The sequence below is a fragment of the Pseudophryne corroboree genome, chromosome 8 (genome assembly GCF_028390025.1).
Source record: "Pseudophryne corroboree isolate aPseCor3 chromosome 8, aPseCor3.hap2, whole genome shotgun sequence".
Classification (NCBI taxonomy): domain Eukaryota; kingdom Metazoa; phylum Chordata; class Amphibia; order Anura; family Myobatrachidae; genus Pseudophryne; species Pseudophryne corroboree.
Window position 1 is genome coordinate 4,492,592 of NC_086451.1, and position 27,475 is coordinate 4,520,066.

Genomic DNA, 27,475 nt, shown 5'->3' on the forward strand with positions numbered 1-27,475 from the left:
AAAGGGAGGTTGGATGCGCAGAACACCTTTCAAAAACGTCTGGACCTCAGGGAGAGAAGCCAATTGTTTCTGAAAGAAAATGGACAAGGCCGAAATCTGGACTTATATGGAGCCCAGGCGTAGGCCCATATCCACACCTGCCTGCAGAAAAAGCAGGAAACGTCCCAGGTGAAATTCCATTGCAGAATAATTTCCGCTCACACACTAAAAGACGTATTTCTTCCAAATACGGTGGTAATGTTTAGGCGTTACCCCCTTCCTGGCTTGGATCATAGTCGGGGTGACCTTGTCAGGGATCCCTCTTCTGGCTAGAATCAGCCGTTCAACTTCCATGCCGTCAAACGTAGCCATGGTAAGTCCTGATAGACGAACAGGCCCTGTTGCAGAAGATTCTCGTGAAGAGGTAGAGACTACGGATCTTCGAGGAGCATCTCCAGAAGATCCACGTATCAGGCCCTTCTTGGCCAGTCCGGAGCAATGAGTATTGCTTGAACCTTTTCCCTTTTTATTCTTTTGAGAATTCTTGGGATCAGAGGAAGTGGAGGAAACACGTACAGCATCTGATAGACCCATGGAGTCGTCAGAGCGACTACCGCCACTGCCTGTGGGTCTCTTGACCTGGAACAATACTGCTTGAGCTTCTTGTTGAGAGAAGAGGCCATCATGTCAATTTGTGGATATCCCCACCGATGTGTCAAGCACCTGAACGCTTCCGGATGAAGGCCCCACTTCCCCGGATGCAGGTCGTGTCTGCTGGGGAAGTCTGCTTCCCAGTTGTCTACTCCCGGAATGAAGACCGCTGACAACGCCACAGCATTTTTTGTCTCCCCAGAGGAGAATTCTTGACACCTCTGACATTGCTGCTCTGCTTTTCGTTCCGTCCTGTTGGTTTATGTATGTCACTGCCATTACATTGTCCGACTGGACTTGAATGGCCCGATCCTGAAGAAGATAAGAGGCCTGCAGAAGGGCGTTGTATATGGCCCTGAGATCCAGAATGTTGATTGAAAGGACAACTTCCTGACTTGACCATCGTCCTTGAAACTGCACCCCCTGGGTGACTGCTCCCCAACCTCAGAGGCTTGCATCCGTGGTTAACAGGATCCAGTCCTGAATTCCGAACCTCCGACCCTCGATGAGGTGTGAGGTCTGTGGCCACCACAGAAGGGAGATCCTGGCTTTTGGTGACAGACGAATCCTCTGGTGCATGTGAAGATGCGATCTAGGGAAGCCAATCCCGGGCCATTTTTTCAATCCCAGGTACCGGGATTGAAAAATGACCAATCCCGGGATTCCCGGGATTGGCTTTTAGCTATGTGGCCGCCCCCTCACCCCACCCTGGCCGCCCCGCACACATAACTCACCATATTCCGGGGGCGGGCGGGTGGGGAACATCCTCTGATCGCTGCTGGCGGCTCCCTGTAGCGGCTGACGGCGCAGCGTGACCTCTCACGCTGCGCTGGGGAGCCGGAGCAAGGAAGCCAGGCAGCGTCTGAGCGTCCTGTGGACGCTCAACGCTGATCCCTCAATCCCTGGGATTGGAGCTTCCAATCCCGGGATTGAATCCCGGCCATTTTTGGCCCTAAATCCCATGATCACGCCGATCCCGATCCCTGGATTGGCCACCATAATGCAATCCGGACTATTTGTCCAACAGATCGAGCTGGAAGGGTCTTGCGTGAAACCTTCCGTATTGAAGCGCCTCGTAAGAGGCCACCATTTTCCCCAGAAGGCGAATGCATAGATGCACCGTTATCCGGGTTGGCTTCAGGGCATCCCGAACCATCGACTGGATTACCAATGCCTTTTCCAACGGAAGGAACACTTTCTGCGACTCCATGTCCTGTATCATTCGCAGGAATGGGAGCTTCCGTGTTGGCACTAGGTGAGATTTCGGAAGGTTCAGAATACACCCATGATCCTGGAGAAGTTTGGTTGAGAGGCCAATGCTGTCCAGCAACCTCTCCCTGGATGGCGCCTTTATCAGAAGATCGTCCAGGTCCGGAATTATGTTCACTCCCTGCTTGCGGAGTATAAACATCATCTCTGCCATCACTTTGGTGAACACCCTCGGTGCTGTGGAGAGACCAAATGGCAGGGCCTGGAACTGCTAGTGGTAGTCCTGCAGTGCAAACCGTAGATAAGCCCGATGAGGCGGCCAGATAGGAATGTGAAGGTACGCATCCCTGATATCCAGAGACACTAGGAATTCCCCCTCCTCCTGACCTAGATCACTGCTCTGAGAGACTCCATCTTGAACTTGAACACTCTTAAGAACGGGTTCAAGGACTTGAGGTTCAGAATTGGACGTACCGAACCGTCCAGTTTCAGTACTACAAACAAGGTGGAATAGTACCCCTTGTTGTGTAGATGAGGTGGAACTGGAACAATGACTTGAGTCTGTACCAGTTTTTGGATGGCCTGCTGTAAGGTTATACTTGCCTCTTGTGAAGCTGGTAAGCCTGATTTGAAGAATCTGTGAGGTGGGAGCTCTTGGAACTCCAGTCTGTAGCCCTGGGAAATAAGATCTATTACCAAGGGATCCCGGCACGAACTTGACCAGATGTGACTGAAGAATTGTATTTGGGCTCCCACCTGACAGACCTCCAGGCCTCGCGGTCCACCGTCATTTTGAAGTCTTTGAGGAAGCAGAGCTTGAGCTCTGTTCCTGAACACCTGCAGTTGCTGGTTTGTGTGGTTTACCTCTTGCGCCTCTGGAGGCCTTTGAAGCACCTCTGGATTTTCCCTTAAACTTGGTTGTCCGAAAGGACTGTAAATTTGAAGCTAAATAAGCTTTCCTGGCTGGGGGAGCTGTGGAGTAGTCTTGGAGATCCATTTGTCTAGTTCGTCTCCAAACAAGGCCTCTCCTGTGAATGGTAGACCTTCCACGTCTTTCCTGGAGTCTGTATCAGCAGTCCACTGGCGTAGCCACAAACTTCTGTGTGCTGACACTGCCATAGCGGTGGTGTGTGCATTAAGCAAACCAATTTCTTTTATGGCTTCCATCATAAAGTTTGAAGAGTCCTGTATATGCTGCAGGAGTAAAACAACATCCCCCCTAAAGAAGGAAACTAACCGCTCAATTAGGTTACCTGACCATTCAGCAATGGCTTTTGTAATCCACGCACATGCAATAGTAGGTCTCTGCAGAGCCGGATTAAGAGGGGGGTCCCGGGGATAAGTACCCCGGGACCCCTTTTTTCAAAGGGCCCCCCATCGCCGCCGCAGATCGGAACAGAGATCCGATCTGCGGTATTGCGCTGTGCTCCCGGGAGCCGGCGCCACACGCAGAGGCAGGGCAGCTCAGCGATTGCTGTCCCTGGTGGCTCTGGCTCCCGGCGGCGGCTCCACTGACTTCACTGCCTGTGATGGAAGGACAGCTGAATGACGGCTCAGCTGTCCAATAACGTGAGGATATATGCCTCGTATCAGCCCCCTGGGAGTAACGCATATGTACTCGGAATCAGAAGCGGAGGAAATTCTATATACAGCAGCCCTGGAAGATCAAGCAGAGGCGTGCTCTCTAGAAAATATCTACCGCAATTTGCTCAAATATAAACGTAAAGAGACTGATTTCTTTTACCATTGCTTATCATTAAGCGAGTACTATAGAGCTAAAAAGATTCCGCGGGGACTGAGAATTACGAATTCACCCACAATAGGTAGACATGACCCCACCTTCTGTAGAAAATGGGTTGGTATCATGAACCGTTGCTCCTTGGATCTCATGCTACTAATTATAGAGCAGAGTACCAAAGAAATGAATATACTTAAAGAGAAAATATCTACTCTGGAAACTGCTCACAAAGTAGCTTTGGAAGCTGACACAGTCAACAAGTGGTATGAAAAGCTCAATAACCAGTTGCAGACCTATAAAAGAGATCTAATCAAGTTTAAAGCTGACAAGAAAATGAAAGTAGACCAGGATTACGAGAATAACAACGTCTACCGATGGAATGATAATCCACGTCCGAATTACAACAGAAAACCTTTTTTCCGTCGTCGTCAGGACAAACGATACCCGGGGGATTCATCTAATGAGTATACCTCGACGGCTAGCGAGTCGGATACACATGCTCAATCATCTCAAGCTAGAGGCCCTTTAGGTGCACTGACAAGAGCCAAGGAACCAGACGACCAAGATGGAGACTGCATACCAGACGGGGCCAACAGTGGAGGAGGCAAAGGCAGAGGCAGGGGCAGAGGTGCCAGAGCACCGAAAGCACCGAAGGCCAAGTCAGCCCGATAATTCATCTTTCAGACTATGAGCTCAATGACATTGAGAAGCAGGTTCTGAGCAAGGGCCTGTCTTTTGTGCCTCTATCCAAACCGCAGCAACTACAATGGAAAATTGAGAAACACAAGTTACATAGAACCCTCAAACTCAAGGAGTACTTTGCCAAATCAGCCCCCACTACTAGAGTAGAGAAGGAGGAAGCCCAGATCAGGATCCCGGAGAAATTAAGAAAGCTGCTACCAAAATCAACATTTGATCCTCAGTCGCACAATGCGTCGATCCGTACGTTCATGCGCTTAGTTGAACAGGACTGTGATCCACTGATTAAACATCCCCCCATGGTCCGTGACAATTTGTCTAAGGGTCAAAGAGAGGCACTCAGTAAATTGGCTGCCAACAAAGATCTTATATTCAGACCTGCAGATAAAGGGGGTGCCCTAGTGATACAGAACTTGGTAGACTATAAGGAAGAAATCTCTTTGCAATTGAGTGATGGGGATACTTATTGTCGGTTGTCTAATGACCCTACGGGACTGTATACAAAAGAACTGACGGAGTGTTTAGATGGTGCAGTCTCTTCTGGTTTGCTTCCGTTAGATGTGAAAAATGCCCTTATTCCTTCGCATCCTGTAGTACCATTGCTCTATACTACGCCAAAGATACATAAAAGGTTGCATAAACCCCCTGGCCGACCAATTATCTCGGCCAGGGGGTCTTTGTTTCAACCGGTATCTATTTTTCTTGATGATATCTTACAGCCATATATTCAACGTATGCCTAGGTATTTGTTGGATACTAGTACCCTGCTAAGGCGATTGGAAGCAATACCTGCATTGCCAACCGATGTATTTCTCTGCACAATTGATGTGCAGAGTTTATACACGGTTATCCCTCATAAAGAGGGTTTAGCAGCAGTTGAGTCTTTTTTAAACACCCAGCCGGATTATGAGGGTCCTGATATCCCGCTGCTTCTCAAATTGTTAGAAATTACCCTATTGAAAAATTATTTTCTTTATGATGGTAAATACTATCTGCAGTGCCGGGGGTGTGCGATGGGGTCCAGTGTGGCCCCATCGTACTCGAATATCTTTATGTTTGGGGTTGAGGAGGAAGTGTTTTTTGCTAATGCTGAGGTAGCCACCCATATCTTATTTTTTTGTAGGTATATTGATGACCTGCTGGTTATCTGGCAGGGACCTAAAGAACTTTTGGCGGCCACGATTGATGGACATAACTCTAAAGTACATCCCATCAAGTTCACTTACTCTATCGAACCCAAAAGCATCCAATTTCTGGATGTTCAGATTTTTATAGTCGATAGTAGTATTTCCACCTCCATTTACTCCAAACCTACAGATAGAAATAACCTATTGCACTTTTCCAGCTGCCATCCATTACCTCTTAAACGTGGTCTGCCATACTCGCAGTTTTTGCGAGTTAAAAGGATCACGTCTGATCCAGCATTAGTTGCTAAACAGATGGAAGATATGTACCAGAAGTTCCTTAGCTGAGGATATTGCCCCAAATTATTAGATCAGGCCCAATGTAAGGCTATGGCATTAGATCGCCACACGTTGCTCAATGAGCACAAAGTTCATAATCCATCAAGTGTCATACCTTGGGTCAATAACTTTAACTCGGCCAGTAATCTGATTCAGGGATCGGTTAAAAAACATTGGCATGTGATCCAATCAGACCCTGATCTTCAGTGCAGCACTGTAGGCTGATGCCTAGTTATAAGCGTAATAAAAATCTACGTGATTTCTTGGTAAAAACTGATGTTTCCATTCCAGCGCAACAACCCTTATTTTTTGGTGGTAGGAAAGGTTGTTATAAGTGCACCTGTACTACGTGCCAATATTTAATCCCGGGTAGCACTTTTCAACACCCGCATACTGGTAGGACCTATCACATTCGTCATCGGCTTCTGTGTAGTTCTAAATATGTGATCTACCAGTTGATCTGCCCCTGTGGACTGTTGTACATAGGGAAAACGGAGAGAACATTTAAGGAACGTATGACAGTCCATAGGTCAGCTATCAAAGCAGCCATTACTTCTGGGAAGAGTGATCAGCCAGTGGCACGGCATTTTGCCACTGCACGACACTCACTGGCATCTTTGAAATACAGGATGATAGATCAGGCCCAGCCATCCCTTAGAGGTGGTAATAGAGGCCTTAGGTTGTTGAGAATGGAGACACAATGGATCCAGCGTTTGGATACAATGTCTCCCCGTGGCCTTAATGAACAGCTAGGATTAAACTGCTTTATGTAATTAACTGCTTTTAACCAGCTGTATAACTTTTGTCTGTACTGATGGTCCGTTTTGCATAACTACCTTGCATGTTCTTTTATTGACGTATATGTGTACTATCTACATGTTTTTTAGTGACATATTTATCATGCGCAGGAACCTATGATTGTTGTAGTGTTGTTATGGTGATGGGTGCACTCTGATGACGATTGGTAATCTCCACGTCAGCGTCACTGGGCGGGCGGTAATCCCGCCTCCCGGATCAATGGCGTCAAGCACGGTGGTGTCTCTACTATTTAGGTGAGTGTCTTTTCTATTTCTTGTAAGCCTGAGGAAAATGCATAAAGCATTGAAACGTTGCTGACATTTCACTGTCTCAAGTTGCATTATTTGACAGTCGCCTGGAGTGCCGCACATCTTTGTGTATCTATTGTTATTTACATGCGGACACCCGGTGCATGAATGCAAGCGGATGGGAGAGCCGGCACCTGCTGTATTTCTATATATATATATATATATATATATATATATATATATATAGGTAGTGGAAAACGGCGGCACTCAAGCAGGCTTAATCGTTATAAAGATAAAATTTCCTTTAATCACCTACATGTTTCGGGGAAAATCACCCCGTCCTCAGGGCTCAGACAACAATAAAAACATATACATATAACACTTAAATACACCACAGACAAAACGACATTAGTGCAAAGATTGTACTCACCTGTCCTAACGGCGCTGCCGCCCATCCACACATGCTGCACGCTTCCGTGTCGCTGAGTGATGACGTCACGGTGCGCCGCGGGACAGGGAGATCGTCATAGAAACCAACAATAAACAATTGCAGGCATCCAAAGGGCCTGTACAAAAAGCATAATACATTAAAGGACAACACATTTAAAATACATATAAATCATCGCTTATGGAGAGGTCCCAGCAACACCTAATCCGAGTAATGTAACTACCTCAATAGTAACATGTTAAGTGCTTCTATTATTAATCGAACAGAGTATTAGTAATGAATAACTAGCAATTTAGCAAATAACAAATAACAAATACAGGTAGCCGACCCCACAGCAAAGTAAATGTATATTATGTGGCCCTAAAGAAAACACTGGAGACCCAAATTTTCATTAAGGCCACCCGGGGACAATGTACCCAACCTAAAGATCCAACGGGACTCCTTCTGTAATGGAAAGTAGTTACATGTGGCACCCTACAAACAGGCACTACTTTCAATCACCCCCAAACGGGTCAGAAGATCCCCATTAGACATCGCCTAACGTGCACCACTACCCATGTAGTTTATTTACTTACATGTCCCTGTGGTCTAGCCTATATAGGCAAAACCATACGACAATTTAGGGAAAGGATGGCACTTCATAGGAGTGCCATCAAAAAAGCGTTTGAGAAGGGCACGAGTGATCAGCCCTTTGCTCGTCATTGTTTGACAGCCAAGCATGGGGTGGCTAGCATTCGGGCTATCCTTATTGACCATACCCCTATTTCATTGAGGGGTGGCAATAGGGATAGATTACTTTTACAGAAGGAGTCCCGTTGGATCTTTAGGTTGGGTACATTGTCCCCGGGTGGCCTTAATGAAAATTTGGGTCTCCAGTGTTTTCTTTAGGGCCACATAATATACATTTACTTTGCTGTGGGGTCGGCTACCTGTATTTGTTATTTGTTATTTGCTAAATTGCTAGTTATTCATTACTAATACTCTGTTCGATTAATAATAGAAGCACTTAACATGTTACTATTGAGGTAGTTACATTACTCGGATTAGGTGTTGCTGGGACCTCTCCATAAGCGATGATTTATATGTATTTTAAATGTGTTGTCCTTTAATGTATTATGCTTTTTGTACAGGCCCTTTGGATGCCTGCAATTGTTTATTGTTGGTTTCTATGACGATCTCCCTGTCCCGCGGCGCACCGTGACGTCATCACTCAGCGACACGGAAGCGTGCAGCATGTGTGGATGGGCGGCAGCGCCGTTAGGACAGGTGAGTACAATCTTTGCACTAATGTCGTTTTGTCTGTGGTGTATTTAAGTGTTATATGTATATGTTTTTATTGTTGTCTGAGCCCTGAGGACGGGGTGATTTTCCCCGAAACATGTAGGTGATTAAAGGAAATTTTATCTTTATAACGATTAAGCCTGCTTGAGTGCCGCCGTTTTCCACTACCTATGTTTGTCACATTGCTGACTTGGAAGGCACCGCAGCAAAGGAACTCGTGTTTACCTCTGGGAGTGCCGGTATGACTTTTTGAATATATATATATATATATATATATATATATATGTGTGTGTATATAATATATATATATATATATATATACACACGTGTGTGTGTGTGTGTGTGTGTGTGTGTGTGTGTGTGTGTGTGTGTGTGTGTGTGTATATATATATATGTGTGTGTGTGGATATATATATATATGCGTGTTGCATGTATGTATGTGTATATATATATATATATATATATATAGTCATTTGTGAAAGAGGGCACTCACCAATTTTTTTAAAAGGTTATTTATTACCACATCATGAAGTCAACGTTTCGATCACATCCAAGTGATCTTTGTCAAGTCAAGACATCAACAAGGTACTGTAGACAGCAGGACACCAAAGGCAGCATGTCCAGCCAGCTCACACAATGCAATATTTATGCCCCCATTGATTAGAGATCATCAGACACGCCCACATCCACTTCCTGTATAGCAACCAAATGGATAAAGCAGCCAATAATGCCAGAACTAGTGACCAAACACACACAAAAACAAATAGGGCACAAGATAACAACTGTAATAGACACTACATATAAGAATAATAGGCAACAGGCAGCGAAAACCGGGTTAAAATACTCTAAATCCCCTAGCAGGAAGTGCTCGTGCGTTCCAGCACCTGGAACGCACGCCGAGGGTGGAAGTGACACACCACAGAACGGACGTGACGTCACATCGTCATGGTGACCGCCGGAGGCCAATGTACATACTTAAAGAAAATGCTCCTGCGTTCCAACACATGGAACGCACGCCGAGGGCGGAAGTGACGCAACACAAAGCAGACGTGACATCACGTCGTCATGGTAACCGCCCCGTGCCTACGATGTCAATACAATAATCCAGCATCTAGTATATTCAAAGTGGCACGCAGAGCCGGGCGAGAGAATCACCCCATAATTGAACACATTTATAACTAGCATAGGGCTCCACAGCCACTAGACAAACAGGGATTAATCGTAAATGTGAATGGTATGAAAATTACATAGGACCATGGGCATAAATACCCCAATAACTTGGAGTGGGCATGTCTGATATCCCCAACCGTGGCAACATACAATATAGTATTAGACAACATGAGATCACATAAAACATAACTTTTATTACTATCCTTAAAAAACACATACTAATAATCATCCACCGTGCAGCATGGACAGCTGGCACAAGCAGGCACCATTAAAACACGTGTCAACCATACCAATCTGCCCATCTGCACCAGGGATGACACAGCACGTGTAAACAAACAGAAATAAAAATATATAATAGGGGACTCTGCTGCAGGTGCAAAAAATGGCAGAATAAACAAAGACTAAAGGGTATTGCTACGGGATCCGGTCTGAAGATCGACAGTGTCTAGGTCGACAATGTTTAGGTCGACAGTCACTAGGTCGACATGGATGGAAGGTCGACAGGGTTTCTAGGTCGACATGTGCTAGGTCGACAGGTCTAAAGGTCGACATGAGTTTTTCACATTTTTTTTCTTTTTTAATTTTCTTCATACTTAACGATCCACGTGGACTACGATTGGAACGGTAAAGTGTGCCGAGCGAAGCGTTAGCGGAGCGAAGGCACCATGCCCGAAGCATGGCGAGCGAAGCGAGCCATGCGAGGGGACGCGGTGCACTAATTTGGGATCCCGGTCACTCTATGAAGAAAACGACACACAAAAAAAAATAAAAAATCCTCATGTCGACCTTTAGACCTGTCGACCTAGCACATGTCGACCTAGAAACCCTGTCGATCTTCCATCCATGTCGACCTAGTGACTGTCGACCTATAGTGGTCGACCTAAACATTGTCGACCTAGACACTGTCGATTTGATGAACCACACCCATTGCTACGACTACATCAACATAGAGAGTTCATCAGTATCAGGACACAAAAATTCCATAAGGGTTGGCTTCGTTAAGTCCTTGTGGAGTGATAGTTCCAAGCTCAAAAATCCACCTGGATTCGCGTTGTTTTAACTTAAGTTCTCTATCACCTCCACGGATAGACGGCGGGATCTGGCCGATCAGCATACACTTAAGACTCGATATAGAATGTTTATATTGTAGCCAATGTCTCGCTACTGGCTTGTCTGTTTTATTAGTCTCTAGTGCCTGACGTATGGAATAGCGATGGTTGGCCATCCGTTCACGAAAACAGCGAGTCGTGAGTCCAACATAGTAGAGCCCACATGGGCAAATGATGATATATATGACAAATTCAGACAGGCATGATAGCTTATACTTTATCGGAATCCGTTTTCCACTATGTGGATGAGCAAATGATCCGCTCGTCATTGATCGACAAGTCGTGCAGTCCGGACAGCGGAAACAGACTGTTTTTTTCGTTTTCAACCACATTGGGTTGGTTTTTTGTGGTAATAAAGAAGGTCGCATCAGTAACGGACAAAGATTTGGTCCTCTACAGTACGAGTGCATAGGAGATTTTTGGCTTATCCCTTCCAATTTAGCATCAGTAGCAACTATGGACCAGTGTTTTTTAATAGCTTTCTCAGCAACTCGTGCATTGGTATCAAAGGTGGATGTGAAAATCAGCCGGCTAGGATCAAAGGATGAAACCGGCTTTTGAGTAGAATTGCTGAATCTGACCTTTGCTTTCTTCAGGCATCTAGAGATGACTTTAGGCGAGTACCCTCGTGCCAAGAATCTTTCAGACATATCATGCAATTGCTGCTCAGCAGATACTGGAGACAAATTATTACGTAATACACGCAAAAATTGGGAAATCGGCATGCTTTCTTTAAGATTCTCAGGGTGGTGGCTAGTAATTCAATGACTCATAATCAATCTGATACGTGAAACGGATAGGACTATCAATAGAATTAAGGCATTGGACCATGTTACAGAACTCACTCTTAGTTCCCTTCCACAAGATGAAAATATCATCTATATAACGCCCAAAATAGGCAAGCTTATCACCAAAGTTAGGAAGAATGTAGGTGTTTTCGTATTGATGCATGAATAGATTAGCATAGGACGGTGCCAGGTTAGAGCCCATGGCGGTCCCCGTGTTCTGGATGAAAAACTCATTCCCATAGCAGAAGTGGTTCTTACTGAGAACCAGTTCTGCCAGGGCCAGTAGAAATTCGACAGGGGGATCGACATGTGTACCTCCCCCAAGCACCGTCCGTAGCGCATCTAAACCAGCGGAATGTGGAATCACTGTGTATAGTGAATTTACGTCTAATGAAGCTAACCAGATATCATCAGAAATATAGGAGAATTGGGAGATTTTTTCTAGAAAGTCGCCGGTATCCCTGATGTAGCTCGACATACTACTAACTGAGGGTTGCAAAAAACTATCCACAAATTTAGCAATAGGTTGTAAAATCGAATCTCTAGCAGAGATAATCGGACGACCCGGGGGGGCGTCCAACGACTTGTGGATTTTGGGAAGCGTATAGAGAATTGGACACACAGGGTGGTCAACAGACAAATAAGTGGCAATTTTATCGTCATATATATATGTATTATAGGCATATTTATCATAGGTGTGCGCATGGGGGGGGGGGTGCCTGGTGCACACAGGCAACCCCTAATGTCCAGCACCCCCCTCACACACGCCTGTAGCTGACTCATTACTGAGCGTGCAGTTCTAGTCCTGACTGTGACTACACTGTACGCCCGCACACGCTCTACGCCCGGCAGCACTGATAGCCCGCTCTCTACGGCCGTCCACCCGCACAGACTTCCTGCGCGCAGAGACATCCCGCTACCTATGGCCGCTCGCTACGCCCGCTCACACCCGCTCTCTACACCCGCACCCGTCATCCACCCGACCCTTCCCTCTCTACACTCGCCCTCTATGCCCGGTCAGCAGGCCCGGCGACAGGGGCAGAAGAGGGTACATATGTCAGCAGCACCTGCTACTGGAACTCACATGTGAACAGGACTGCACCCACAAGTAATGTATAATGGCCCTCATTCCGAGTTGTTCGCTCGCTAGCTGCTTTTAGCAGCATTGCACACGCTAGGCCGCCGCCCTCTGGGAGTGTATCTTAGCTTAGCAGAATAGTGAACGAAAGGTTAGCAGTTCTGCTACTAAATATTTCCCTGCAGTTTCTGAGTAGCTCCAGACCTACTCCTAGACTGCTATCAGCTCAGTCCGTTTAGTTCCTGGTTTGACGTCACAAACACGCCCTGCGTTCGGCCAGCCACTCCCCCGTTTCTCCAGACACTCCCGCGTTTTTCCCAGACACGCCTGCGTTTTTTAGCACACTCCCGGAAAGCGCTCAGTTACCACCCAGAAACGCCCCTTTCCTGTCAGTCACTCACCGATCAGCAGTGCGACTGAAAAGCGCCGCACGAACACCAGCAAAACTGCTAAGCTTTTATTTAAATAACTAAGTGCATGCGCGCTGTGTACCATGCGCATGCGCATTTAGCAACAAATCACAGCATAGCGAAAATCGGCAACGAGCGAACAACTCGGAATGACCACCAATGTGTGTTATAAAATGTATTTGGAGGGGCACCATGTGTCACATAATGTGTTTGGGGGCACTGTGTATTATATAATGTGTTTGTAGGGTACTATGGGGTCTATTCAGGCCGGGCCGCAGCCGCTCATTTGCACGTGGCGTAATGTGAATTTTGCCTCATACCGTGTGTCGTAATGTAAATTTTGTCTCATACCATGTGGTGTAATGTGAATTGCGGCTCATGCAGTGTGGCGTCATGTGAATTGCGGCTCATACAGTGTGGCATAATGTGAATTTTATCTCTTGGTGTGTGGCGCAATGTAAATTTTGGCTCACACTGTGTGGCGTAATGTAAATTGTGGCTCATACCATGTTACGTAATGTGAATTTTGGCTTATACCATGCAACGTAATGTGATTTTTGACTCATACTGTGTGGTGTAATGTGAATTTTGCACCAAGGCACGCCACTCTCTGGTTCCGCCACTAGGTCAGCGATAGGTTGGGGAAGTGTAAGTAACGATAGGGTGCAGCGGCAGCTAGGACTCAGGGTTATGCCTTAGCGGACAGTCAGTACCGTCCAGTGGTCACAACATAATGTTTCATTTTATTTCTCTGGGGTGTATTATATCTGCTTCTATTATTAGGAACTAGGGGGAAATTACATTACGACAACTGTGTTAAAAAACCTTTGATTAAAAAATATTGTATATTATTGTTTTTGTGTAAAATATGCAATAATAAATATTCCATATAAGATGGATTAGTCTGAAAGATTCTTACAAATTTACAACCTAATTGTAATTTTCTTTGTAGTGATTGAAGACGCTATGATTTTAATTTTAAATCTTAGGGCCCCCCTGTCTTAAGTACCCCAGGCCCCCCGAAGCCTTAATCCAGCTCTGGGTCTCTGGGCCACCCCAGCAGCTGTGTACAATGATTTGAGTGTAGTCTCAATTTTACGATCAGCCGTATCTTTCAGGGAGGCTGCACCAGGGACAGGCAATACAATTTTACGTGACAGCCTAGAGAGACTGATGCATCCACTATCGGTGGATTTTCCCATTGTTTCCTATCCTCCAGAGGAAAAGGAAAAGATGAGAGCAACCTTTTAGGGATTTGAAATTTCTTATCAGGATTAACCCACGGTTTTTCAAACAGGGTATTCAGTTCCTTTGATGCAGGAAAAGTGACTGAGGACTTCTTATTTACATTAAAATAAGATTCCTCACACTCCTCTGACACCTTATCAGGAATTTGCAGAACATCTCTGATAGCCTCTATAACAGGGCTGACCAAACCGGTCCTCGAGATCTACCAACAGTTCATGTTTTCCAGGCCTCCTGGAGATCTGTAGAATAGTCAGTTAGGAATGAATGCAGCACATCTTAATTAGTAATGACTACACCTGTGCACCAGCTAGGAGGTCTGGAAAATGTGAACTGTTGGTAGATCTCGAGGACTAGTTTGGCCAGCCCTGCTCTATAAGAACCTCTATTCCCTGTGACAGAGCTACATCTCCCCCCCCCCCTCCAAATCCACCTCCCCTTCCTCCATGTCTGACCCGACAGCATCAGTGTCAGACTGCAGGATATGGGCCACAGATCGTTTTTGCGGATAAATGGTAGGGGATCGAGACGCTGGTTTGGGGACTGAGTCTCTATTCATCAACTCATCCACAGTCTGACTTAAGTATTGCGTCTCTTTCTCATTGCGGGATAGCTTTGTAGAAATATTTGAAATCATTCCCTTAATGGAATTAACCCATTCCGGTACAGCTCCGCTATTCTGGTTAGGTTCGCTGCCCTGAGTACCCAGTAGTGAGCCTCATGGTAAAGAGGAACACTCCGCTGTACAAGAAACACACTTTGCCTGACATAATGTAAATGTGACAGCACACACACACACACACACACACACACACACACACACACACACACACACACACAGGAAAAGGTTAAGCACAATTAACCCACAAAGAGCCCTTCAGGAAGACACAGAGTAATTTGGAGCCAGCCCTCACCGCGCCCTTATCGCTAATGCCAAGCTTAGCCAGGTCGCAGACTAAGTACCCTGATAGGAGACTTAGTACACTAATAGTTGCTCCCCCCTGCTATGACCCCCTGGTACAGCTGAGGTAATCTGAAGTCACACTGGAGGAGCCGCGCGTCCCTGTCAGTCAGCGTTGTAAAGTTTGATGAATTTACAAGGAAAAACAATATCGTATCACACTGTGGTTCGGGCCGCTACGGCCGTTAAGCATAAGCAAATAACCGCTAAGATATGTATGCACGTTGCGTATACACGACGACACGCTGTGCGCACAATGCAGTGACACATGTGGCTGAATACACCTTATCCCCAAACAAGAATGGAATGCGACACCAGTAGTTAAATGTTATGTTGTGGTCCAACGCAGCAACAGTATTTACTCAAAAGATACAAATAGAAGATACAACAATATTACTGAGAAGAGCTACACCCAATAGTACATACGTCTGTTCGCGAACGCTCCCGGATCCGGTACTCAGTCAGTCTTAGCAAGATGACCTCAGAGAAGCCTCTTTATACAAGGAGTCCAAATACAGTACAATGGGGAATGTAAGCTCTTCTTCCATAGGTCAAGGGGCAGGTCATTTACAGTATATGAGGGGTCATAGGTTGGTTTGAATGAATGGGCGATGCTTGGTCCAGGTGTGCTTACAGGTGTTCACCACTGGGTTCCCGCCGAATATCCTGAGTACAGTATCATACTATCATTACAGTTTGCTAATATTATATCTCTGCGTATATCTACACGCAGAAACCTGCGATCAACTGCAAATAGCGACCGGAATGTAGATCACAAAATACTGCACATCTGGATACCAAACACTAAGTCCTGACCTTGCTCCGTCCCCTCACATCCTGTAAAGCTGAATATCTCTGTAGTTCTACCCTCTGAGTATATGTAACTTGCTGACTATGTGTAAATTATGCACTATATGAATAGAATATTGAATATGACTTTGTGGCTTTTCTGTGCGAATGCGTATGCTACCGTTTATACTCATACCACGCACCAATACGCAGGGCTCGTGAATCAGTGTACGTAGCGTGCGTGTATGGGCACGCACCGCAACTATGCGCAGGCACAGAGGCCACTCGGGTGTTTGCATGTGGTGTGTGTGTGTAATATTTTCGACTTCGACAGCGTCTGTGACCACAGCAGAGCGAAAATGGCGCTGGTGAGCTGCTGGATCTTCTCATAGTGAAGCCCCGCCCCTACAATGGCACGCGATCTTCCCGGTTTTTTTTATACTGGCTGAGGTAATCTGTTGCTTAAAATGGAGAGAAAACCGTTTTAAGGCTTTGTTTGCCAGTGTGGGTACTGTGTACAGTGTACTGAGACGCAGTTGTGTACTGTGTCTGGAGACGCAATCTCCGTGCCCTCATGCCGCCATAATGGCCGGCGGCCCGCTAGTCGGGACTCCGTCTCAGTACTCACCACTCTTCTTTCTACTGGCTTTGTTAGGTGCGGCGGCGTGCTGCGGGAATGTACGCTCGCTGTGGTGGGGCTTGCGAATAGGACCCTCAGGAGCTCAGTGTCCTGTCAGCGGGGAACGGGACCATTAACCCTTCAAGTGGTTGGGCCGTTCCTCCCCTAAGTCCCACGAAGCAGGCAGACTGGTGCCATCCAGACCTGCCTGAAAACAAACGTAGAAAACAAATGCAGAAAACTCTTCAGGAGCTTCCCTAAGCGTGACCGGCTCCTCCGGGTACATTTTCTAAACTGAGTCTGGTAGGAGGGGCATAGAGGGAGGAGCCAGCCCACACTATCAAATTCTTAAAGTGCCCATGGCTCCTAGTGGACCCGTCTATACCCCTGGTACTAAATGGAACCCCAGTATCCTCTAGGACGTTAGAGAAATGCAATTCTGTTAGAGTTTCCCAGGAATCCTCGACCGGAAATGGCACCTGTGCACGGCAATCACTATGACTGCGCATACGCTGCAGTCCTGTCACCTCACTCAGTGCATCACAGGTCCCTGTGCCGGGTGATACATCCAGCCGATAGGATTGCATTATGCAATGCGATATTAGCGCCCAGGATTGCATTGCATAGGCGATCATTAGTAAATGGGCCCCTTAGTCCTATATAACGGAGTATGTATTTTTGCTGTTTCACCAGTCTCGCTTGTGGGTGTACAGCGTATGCAGGCTAACAAAGGTAATAGGAATGTAATATGACTGGTCATTCATAATAAAGGGTGTGATTATGCTAATCAGAGGGTGTGGTCTAGTAGTGAGATCACCTAGACGATATATAGACTTTATATAACATTACAGTATAGTTGTCAATTCTTCTTCAGTTCCCAGCAAACTCCAGAGTTAGAGGGAAAAAGACCATGAAGGGAGCAGACAAATCTACGGGGCCGTGCTTACCTGCTCCAGGGTGGGCGGGGATATCATGTGACTTCTCATGTCCATTCCAGAGGTGCTCGCTGAGTAATTTCTGATGAAAGATGTGTCAGGATGCGGCCCATTTCCTTAGGGTCTAATGGCATGTGAGGGGCATGTGGAGGGTTCTTATGGCATATAAGGGGCATGTGGAGGGTTCTGATGGCATATAAAGGGAATGAGGTAAAGTCTGAAGGCATAATAGGGAAATGTGTAGCAGTCTGATAGCAGATAAGGGGCATGTGGAGGTTCTCATGGCATATAAGGAATATGTGGAGCAGTCTGATGCTATATAAGGGGTATGTAGAGGAGTCTGAAGGCATATAAGGGGAATGTGAAGTCTGATGGGATATTAGGGGCATGTGGAGAGGTCTGATGGTATATTAGGAGTATGTGGAGGGATCTGATGGCATATAAGGGGAATTTGGTGGGCTCTAATGGGATGCTAGGGGCACATGGGAGAGCCTGAGGGCATATAAGGAGCATGCAGAGAGGTCTATGGCATATAAGGGGCATGTGGAGGAGTCTGAAGGCATATAAGGAGAATGTGGTGAGGTCTGATGGAAGATAAGGGGGCATGTTGAGGGGTCTGATAACATAAGGATCATGTGGAAGAATCGGAGGGCAAATAAGGAGTATGTGCAGAGGTCTGATGGGAGATAAGGGGCATAAGGAGAGGTCTGATGGCATATAAGAGGTGAGTGGAATGATCTGAAGGTATAAAAGGGGAATGTGGTGAAGTCTGATGGCATATTAGGGCATGTGGAGAAGTCTGATGACATTTAAGGGTCACATAGAAGAAGATGAGAGCATATTAGGGGCACGTGGAGAGGTCTGATGGTAGATAAGGGGCATATGAAGAGGTCTGATGGCATATAAGGATATGTGGAGCAGTCTGATAGCATATAAGGGGCATGTGGTGAAGTCTGATGGCATATTAGGGGCATGCGGAGAGGTCTGATGGCAGATAACGGGCATATGGAGAGGTCTGATGGCATAGAAGGAGCATGTGGAGAGAAGGGTCTGATGGCATATAAGGAGCATGTGGAGAGGTCTGATGGCAGATAAGGGGCATGTGGAGAGGACTGATTGCATATTAGGGGCATGTGGAGAGGTCTGATGGCAGATAAGGGGCATGTGGAGAGGTCTGATGGCAGATAAGGGGCATGTGGCACATTCTATTGGCATATAAGGGGTATGTGGAGAGGTCTGATGACATAAGAGGCACGTGGACAATCTGAGTGCATATTAGGGGCAGGTGGAGGGGTCTGATGGCAGATAAGGGGCATATGGAGAGGTCTAATAGCATATTAGGGGCATGAGGAGAGGTCTGATGGCAGATAAAGGGCATGTGGCGTGTTCTAATGGCATAAAAGGGGTAGGTGGAGAGGTCTGACGACACAAGAGGCACATGGAAGAATCTGACTGCATATTAGGGGCATGTGGAGGGGTCTGATGGCAGATAAGGGGCATATGGAGAGGTCTAATAGCATATTAGGGGCATGAGGAGAGGCCTGATTGCAGATAAAGGGCATGTGGCGTGTTCTAATGGCATATAAGGGGTAGGTGGAGAGGTCTGACGACACAAGAGGCACATGGAAGAATCTGACTGCATATTAGGGGCATGTGGAGGGGTCTGATGGCAGATAAGGGGCATATGGAGAGGACTGATTGCATATTAGGGGCATGTGGAGAGGACTGATGGCAGATAATAGGCATATGGAGAGGACTAATTGCATATTAGGGGCATGTGGAGAGGACTGATGGCAGATAAGGGGCATGTGGTGCATTCTAATGGCATATAAAGGGTATGTGGAGAGGTCTGATGGCAGATAAGGGGCATATGGAGAGGTCTGATGCCATATAAGAGGTATGTGGAGAGGTCTGATGGCATATTAGGGGCATGTGGAGAGGTCTGATGGCAGATAAGGGGCATATGGCACATTCTATTGGCATATAAGGGGTATGTGGAGAGGTCTGATGACATAAGAGGCACGTGGAGAATCTGAGTGCATATTAGGGGCATGTGGAGGGGTCTGATGGCAGATAAGGGGCATATGGAGAGGTCTGAGTGCATATTAGGGGCATGTGGAGAGGGCTGATGGCAGATAAGGGCATGTGGCACATTCTAATGGCATACAAGGGGTATGTGGAGAGGTCTGACGACACAAGAGGCACATGGAAGAATCTGACTGCATATTAGGGGCATGTGGAGGGGTCTGATGGCAGATAAGGGGCATATGGAGAGGTCTGATGGCATATTAGGGGCATGTGGAGAGGTCTGATAGCAGATAAGGGGCATGTGGCACATTCAAATGGCATTTAAGAGGCATTTGGAGAGGTCTGATGACATAAGAGGCACATGGAAGAATCTGAGTGCATATTAGGGGCATGTGGAGAGGGCTGATGGCAGATAAGGGCATGTGGCACATTCTAATGACATATAAGGGGTATGTGGAGAGGTCTGATGACATAAGAGGCACGTGGAAGAATCTGAGTGCATATTGGGGCATGTGGAGGGGTCTGATGGCAGATAAGGGGCATATGGAGAGGTCTGATGGCATATTAGGGGCATGTGGAGAGGGCTGATGGCAGATAAGGGGCATGTGGCACATTCTAATGGCATATAAGGGGTATGTGGAGAGGTCTGATGACATAAGAGGCATGTGGAGAATCTGAGTGCATATTAGGGGCATGTGGAGGGGTCTGATGGCAGATAAGGGGCATATGGAAAGGTCTGATGGCATATTAGGGGCATGTAGAGAGGTCTAATGGCAGATAAGGGGCATGTGGCACATTCTAATGGCATATAAGGGGTATGTGGAGAGGTCTGATGACATAAGAGGCATGTGGAAGAATCTGAGTGCATATTAGGGGCATGTGGAGGGGTCTGATGGCATTTTAGTGTAAATGTTGTAACATATTTTCAAACTTACATACTCCACTACGGGGCGCCAAAATCTGAATTTGATTACCAAAATAATCAGGGATGGGCTGGTTCTGCAACCTGTTCGCAGCTGAACACCACGTCCCCCTACTCAGCACTACATACAGTGACTATTTCTGATTATTTTGGAGTAATGTGTGTGCTTTTTGCTGACCCCTTGACTCGGCATAATAACAGATAGGAGGAAAGCGTGACAAGGCAGAATGTTTTCCAAGATGAAACGTAAAGATAAGCAACTCGGTCAAGGTAAAGCCATAAAGATGACTCTGCAGAAGCCAGCGTGACAGCTTATAAAACAGGCCATAAAAGCAAAATAGTAAACGTTGTAAGAATTCAGACTAAAATAAGTACAATACACAAACACTTGGCAAAGTGCTGACACACTGAGCACTTTATTATATCACTGCGAGAGAGTTGCAGAGTTACAGGAACAGAAGCCAGGGCGAGAGAAGTGGCAGTGTGCAGCTGCCCATACAGAGGGAATGCCAAAATGTACCGGGAATGGCACTAGCAGACAGTACACCGGTATCCGGATATAAAACGACGATGTTACGGTTGACGGACAATGGGTCGACAGTGCTTAAGGTCAACAGGTTCAAAAGATGGACATGAGAATGGTAGACACACTAATGGTTCACATGATTTTGGGGTTTATCACGTTTCCCCAATGTTTGCTTGATTGAGTATCCACGTGGACATCTATTGGAAACAGTAACCTATACTGAGCGAGCTACCTTCCCCGAAGCGTGGCGAGCGAGACCGCGAGGGTACACGTCTCTACTGACGACGGTCACATGACATCAAATATACAAGATTTGGTCCAAAAAACGTGGGTTGACCATTTGTGTGTCAATCACTGTCAAGTCAACCTTTTGACCATGTCGACAATTTGGGATCGACCGACCGACTGTTAATCTAAACATTGCCGATGTATTAAACCACACGCCGGTTCTCCATACTGGTAGATGCTGGCAGATCAGCAGTACCGCGGCTCCTGGGTGGTGACTGTAATTCTCCATGTAGCCACCTAGGAGCACTTGTGAGAGGAAGACTACAGACCGCAGGCCACTTACTGTAATATGTACAATGGTGGTCATTCCGAGTTGTTCGCTCGTTATTTTTTTCTCGCAACGGAGCGATTAGTCGCTAATGCGCATGCGCAATGTCCGCAGTGCGACTGACCAAGTAAATTTGCTATGCAGTTAGGTTTTTTACTCACGGCATTACGAGGTTTTTTCTTTGTTCTGGTGATCGTAATGTGATTGACAGGAAGTGGGTGTTTCTGGGCGGAAACTGGCCGTTTTATGGGTGTGTGCGAAAAAACGCTGCCGTTTCTGGGAAAAACGCGGGAGTGGCTGGAGAAACGGAGGAGTGTCTGGGCGAACGCTGGGTGTGTTTGTGACGTCAAACCAGGAACGACAAGCACTGAACTGATCGCAGATGCCGAGTAAGTGTGGAGCTACTCAGAAACTGCTAAGAAGTGTCTTTTCGCTATTCTGCTAATCTTTCGTTCGCAATTTTGATAAGCTAAGATTCACTCACAGTAGGCGGCGGCTTAGCGTGTGCAAAGCTGCTAAAAGCAGCTTGCGAGCGAACAACTCGGAATGACCCCCAATATCTCATTGTATAACACAGGTAGCTCCAGCTCCCCCAGATCCTTTTCTTCCCTGCATGGGTCACAGGGTGCACTGGGGCCGCTGCATGGAACGGTCACTAAATTGTGTGACACAGCAGACCTGCACCATGACAGAGCAGGAAGGCAATAAACGCCACCAGCCGAGCCCGTACTCCACATAAACAGTGACAGTAGTGTTCATTCTAGCACCCTGCACCTTTCAAATCCTGTGCAGTTCCTCTTTCCTGCCTGGGGTATCGCTCTCTGCTCTGGTGCTTTTCAGCACACACAGGTCTGTATCACAGCACTGAGTAAGAGATCAGAGTGTGCGGAGAAGCACCACAGCAGAGAGCGACACCCCTGGCAGGAAAGAGGTACTGCACAGAATTTGAAAGGTGCAGGGTGCTAGAATGAACACTATGACAGTGCGTAACATGAAGAGACCCGACCAGGGATCCCACGCGTTCCAGAACTTTTACTGGGACACCGCCCACACAGTAATGTGACTTTCATACAGCAATAAAGTGCCACTATCAGGGAACACTAGTACAGAGCAGCAGCAGTAACCCAGAATAACGAGTCTGCCTATGTACACACACACACGGGAGCCATAACCCACCAGTGTCACATCAGATTGTGGGAGGAAACCCACGCAAGCACGGGGAGAATATACAAACTCCACACAGTTAGAAGAATGGTGGGAATGGAACCCATGACCTCAGTGCTGTGAGGCAGTAATGCTAACCACTACACCATCTGTGCTGCACACACAGCATTGGATACTGGGTCTGGAGGTATGGCTAGGCGGATCAGGCCGGCACTATGGCAGTTATATTGTGCCTGTGTCTCTGCTGCTTCCCCCCCCAACGTGTGCCCACTCTGTTATCTAAGCTCCATCTGCCCTCGTACTGTACCTGTGCCCACTCTGTTATCTAGGGCGCATCTGCCCTCGTACTGTTCCTGTGCCCACTCTGTTATCTAGGGTCCATCTGCCCTCGTACTGTACCTGTGCCCACTCTGTTATCTAGGGTCCATCTGCCCTCGTACTGTACCTGTGCTTACTCTGATATCTAGGGCCCATCTGCCCTCGTACTGTACCTGTGCCCACTCTGTTATCTAGGGTCCATCTGCCCTCGTACTGTACCTGTGCCCACTCTGTTATCTAGGGTCCATCTGCCTTCGTACTGTACCTGTGCCCACTCTGTTATCTAGGGTCCATCTGCCCTCGTACTGTACCTGTGCCCACTCTGTTATCTAGGGTCCATCTGCCCTCGTACTGTACCTGTGCCCACTCTGATATCTAGGGCCCATCTGCCCTCGTACTGTACCTGTGCCCACTCTGATATCTAGGGCCCATCTGCCCTCGTACTGTACCTGTGCCCACTCTGTTATCTAGGGTGCATCTGCCCTCGTACTGTTCCTGTGCCCACTCTGTTATCTAGGGTCCATCTGCCCTCGTACTGTACCTGTGCCCACTCTGTTATCTAGGGTCCATCTGCCCTCGTACTGTACCTGTGCCCACTCTGATATCTAGGGCCCATCTGCCCTCGTACTGTACCTGTGCCCACTCTGTTATCTAGGGTCCATCTGCCCTCGTACTGTACCTGTGCCCACTCTGTTATCTAGGGTCCATCTGCCTTCGTACTGTACCTGTGCCCACTCTGTTATCTAGGGTCCATCTGCCCTCATACTATTCCTGTACCCACTCTGTTATGTAGGGTCCATCTGCCCTCGTACTGTACCTGTACCCACTCTGTTATGTAGGGTCCATCTGCCCTCGTACTGTACCTGTACCCACTCTGTTATCTAGGGTCCATCTGCCCTCGTACTGTTCCTGTGCCCACTCTGTTATCTAGGGTCCATCTGCCCTCGTACTGTACCTGTGCCCACTCTGTTATCTAGGGTCCATCTGCCCTCGTACTGTACCTGTGCCCACTCTGTTATCTAGGGTCCATCTGCCCTCGTACTGTACCTGTACCCACTCTGATATCTAGGGTCCATCTGCCCTCGTACTGTACCTGTGCCCACTCTGTTATCTAGGGTCCATCTGCCCTCGTACTGTACCTGTGCCCACTCTGTTATCTAGGGTCCATCTGTCCTCATACAGTTCCTGTGCCCACTCTGTTATCTAGGGTCCATCTGTACTCATACTGTTCCTGTGCCCACTCTGTTATCTAGGGTCCATCTGCCCTCGTACTGTACCTGTGCCCACTCTGTTATCTAGGGTCGATCTGCCCTCGTACTGTACCTGTGCCCACTCTGTTATCTAGGGTCCATCTGCCCTCGTACTGTACCTGTGCCCACTCTGTTATCTAGGGTCCATCTGCCCTCGTACTGTACCTGTACCCACTCTGATATCTAGGGTCCATCTGCCCTCGTACTGTACCTGTGCCCACTCTGTTATCTAGGGTCCATCTGCCCTCGTACTGTACCTGTGCCCACTCTGTTATCTAGGGTCCATCTGTCCTCATACAGTTCCTGTGCCCACTCTGTTATCTAGGGTCCATCTGTACTCGTACTGTTCCTGTGCCCACTCTGTTATCTAGGGTCCATCTGCACTCGTACTGTACCTGTGCCCACTCTGTTATCTAGGGTCCATATGCCCTCGTACTGTTCCTGTGCCCACTCTGTTATCTAGGGTCCATCTGCCCTCGTACTGTTCCTGTGCCCACTCTGTTATCTAGGGTCCATCTGCCCTCGTACTGTTCCTGTGCCCACTCTGTTATCTAGGGTCCATCTGCCCTCGTACTGTACCGGTGCCCACTCTGTTATCTAGGGTCCATCTGCCCTCATACTGTACCTGTGCCCACTCTGTTATCTAGGGTCCATCTGCCCTCGTACTGTACCTGTGCCCACTCTGTTATCTAGGGTCCATCTGCCCTCGTACTGTACCTGTGCCCACTGTGTTATCTAGGGTCCATCTACCCTCGTACTGTACCTGTGCCTACTCTGTTATCTAGGGTCCATCTGCCCTCGTACTGTTCCTGTGCCCACTCTGTTATCTAGGGTCCATCTGCCCTCGTACTGTACCTGTGCCCACTCTGTTATCTAGGGTCCATCTGCCCTCGTACTGTTCCTGTGCCCACTCTGTTATTTAGGATCCATATGCCCTCGTACTGTTCCTGTGCCCACTCTGTTATCTAGGGTCCATCTGTCCTCGTACTGTACCTGTGCCCACTCTGTTATCTAGGGTCCATCTGCCCTCGTACTGTACCTGTACCCACTCTGATATCTAGGGTCCATCTGCCCTCGTACTGTACCTGTGCCCACTCTGATATCTAGGGTCCATCTGCCCTCGTACTGTACCTGTGCCCACTCTGTTATCTAGGGTCCATCTGCCCTCGTACTGTACCTGTGCCCACTCTGTTATCTAGGGTCCATCTGCCCTTGTACTGTACCTGTACCCACTCTGTTATCTAGGGTCCATCTGCCCTCGTACTGTACCTGTGCCCACTCTGTTATCTAGGGTCCATCTGCCCTCGTACTGTTCCTGTGCCCACTCTGTTATCTAGGATCCATATGCCCTCGTACTGTTCCTGTGCCCACTCTGTTATCTAGGGTCCATCTGCCCTCGTACTGTACCTGTGCCCACTCTGTTATCTAGGGTCCATCTGCCCTCGTACTGTACCTGTACCCACTCTGATATCTAGGGTCCATCTGCCCTCGTACTGTACCTGTGCCCACTCTGATATCTAGGGTCCATCTGTCCTCGTACTGTACCTGTGCCCACTCTGTTATCTAGGCTCCATCTGCCCTCGTACTGTTCCTGTGCCCACTCTGTTATCTAGGCTCCATCTGCCCTCGTACTGTACCTGTGCCCACTCTGTTATCTAGGCTCCATCTGCCCTCGTACTGTACCTGTGCCCACTCTGTTATCTAGGCTCCATCTGCCCTCGTACTGTACCTGTGCCCACTCTGTTATCTAGGGTCAATTTGCCCTCGTACTGACCTGTGCCCACTCTGTTATCTAGGGTCCATCTGCCCTCGTACTGTACCTGTGCCCACTCTGTTATCTAGGCTCCATCTGCCCTCGTACTGTTCCTGTGCCCACTCTGTTATCTAGGCTCCATCTGCCCTCGTACTGTTCCTGTGCCCACTCTGTTATCTAGGCTCCATCTGCCCTCGTACTGTACCTGTGCCCACTCTGTTATCTAGGCTCCATCTGCCCTCGTACTGTACCTGTGCCCACTCTGTTATCTAGGCTCCATCTGCCCTCGTACTGTACCTGTGCCCACTCTGTTATCTAGGGTCCATTTGCCCTCGTACTGACCTGTGCCCACTCTGTTATCTAGGGTCCATCTGCCCTCGTACTGTACCTGTGCCCACTCTGTTATCTAGGCTCCATCTGCCCTCGTACTGTTCCTGTGCCCACTCTGTTATCTAGGGTCCATCTGCCCTCGTACTGTTCCTGTGCTGGCCAGTCTGACCTCTGGCCTAACGCTGCCATGGTTGTGCTTTGCTGTCAGTCTTTACATGACTTCTATGCCAGCTGCCACCCAGCGCTGCACCTGTGGGTGACTTCCTTATGCAACCCCTGCATTTCATACACCCCACGTACACTGAGGATCAGGCTGAGCACAGGGGTCAGATTAACGCTGCTAATGGATTCGCCGGTGGCTATAGCATTAGCGCCAGTGCCGATAGGCTACAGCCCCATGTACGCACTTGTATGGCACTGGCATAGGGGAGGTGTACATCTTGTAGGTATAGCTTTACACCCATGGGAAAACCCTGTTGTGTTGAATGGGGCAAACTGAATATATTCAGATAGATTTAGGGGTATATTTACTAAAGAGTGATTCTTTTTAGAAGTTGACATGTCTATAGCAACCAATGAGATTGTACTTATTATTTATCTAGCACTTTCTAGAAGATAATAGCTAGAACCTGATTGGTTGCTATGAGCAATATCTCCACTTCTAAACACCCGCACTTTAGTAAATACACCCCGTAGAGTCAGGAGGGGACGCCTCCTAGGTCTACTGTAAATGACAGTGTAAACGCTGTCTAGTATCTGTGTGATACATGCAGCCAGGTAAGACTGCAGAATATGGGGATCCTCTCCCGGAGGAAGCTGGGGGTCCTCTCCCGGAGGAATCTGGGGATCCTCTCCCGGAGGAAGCTGGGGGTCCTCTCCCGGAGGAAGCTGGGGATCCTCTCCCGGAGGAAGCTGGGGATCCTCTCCCGGAGGAAGCTGGGGGTCCTCTCCCGGAGGAAGCTGGAGGTCCTCTCCCGGAGGAAGCTGGGGGTCCTCTCCCGGAGGAAGCA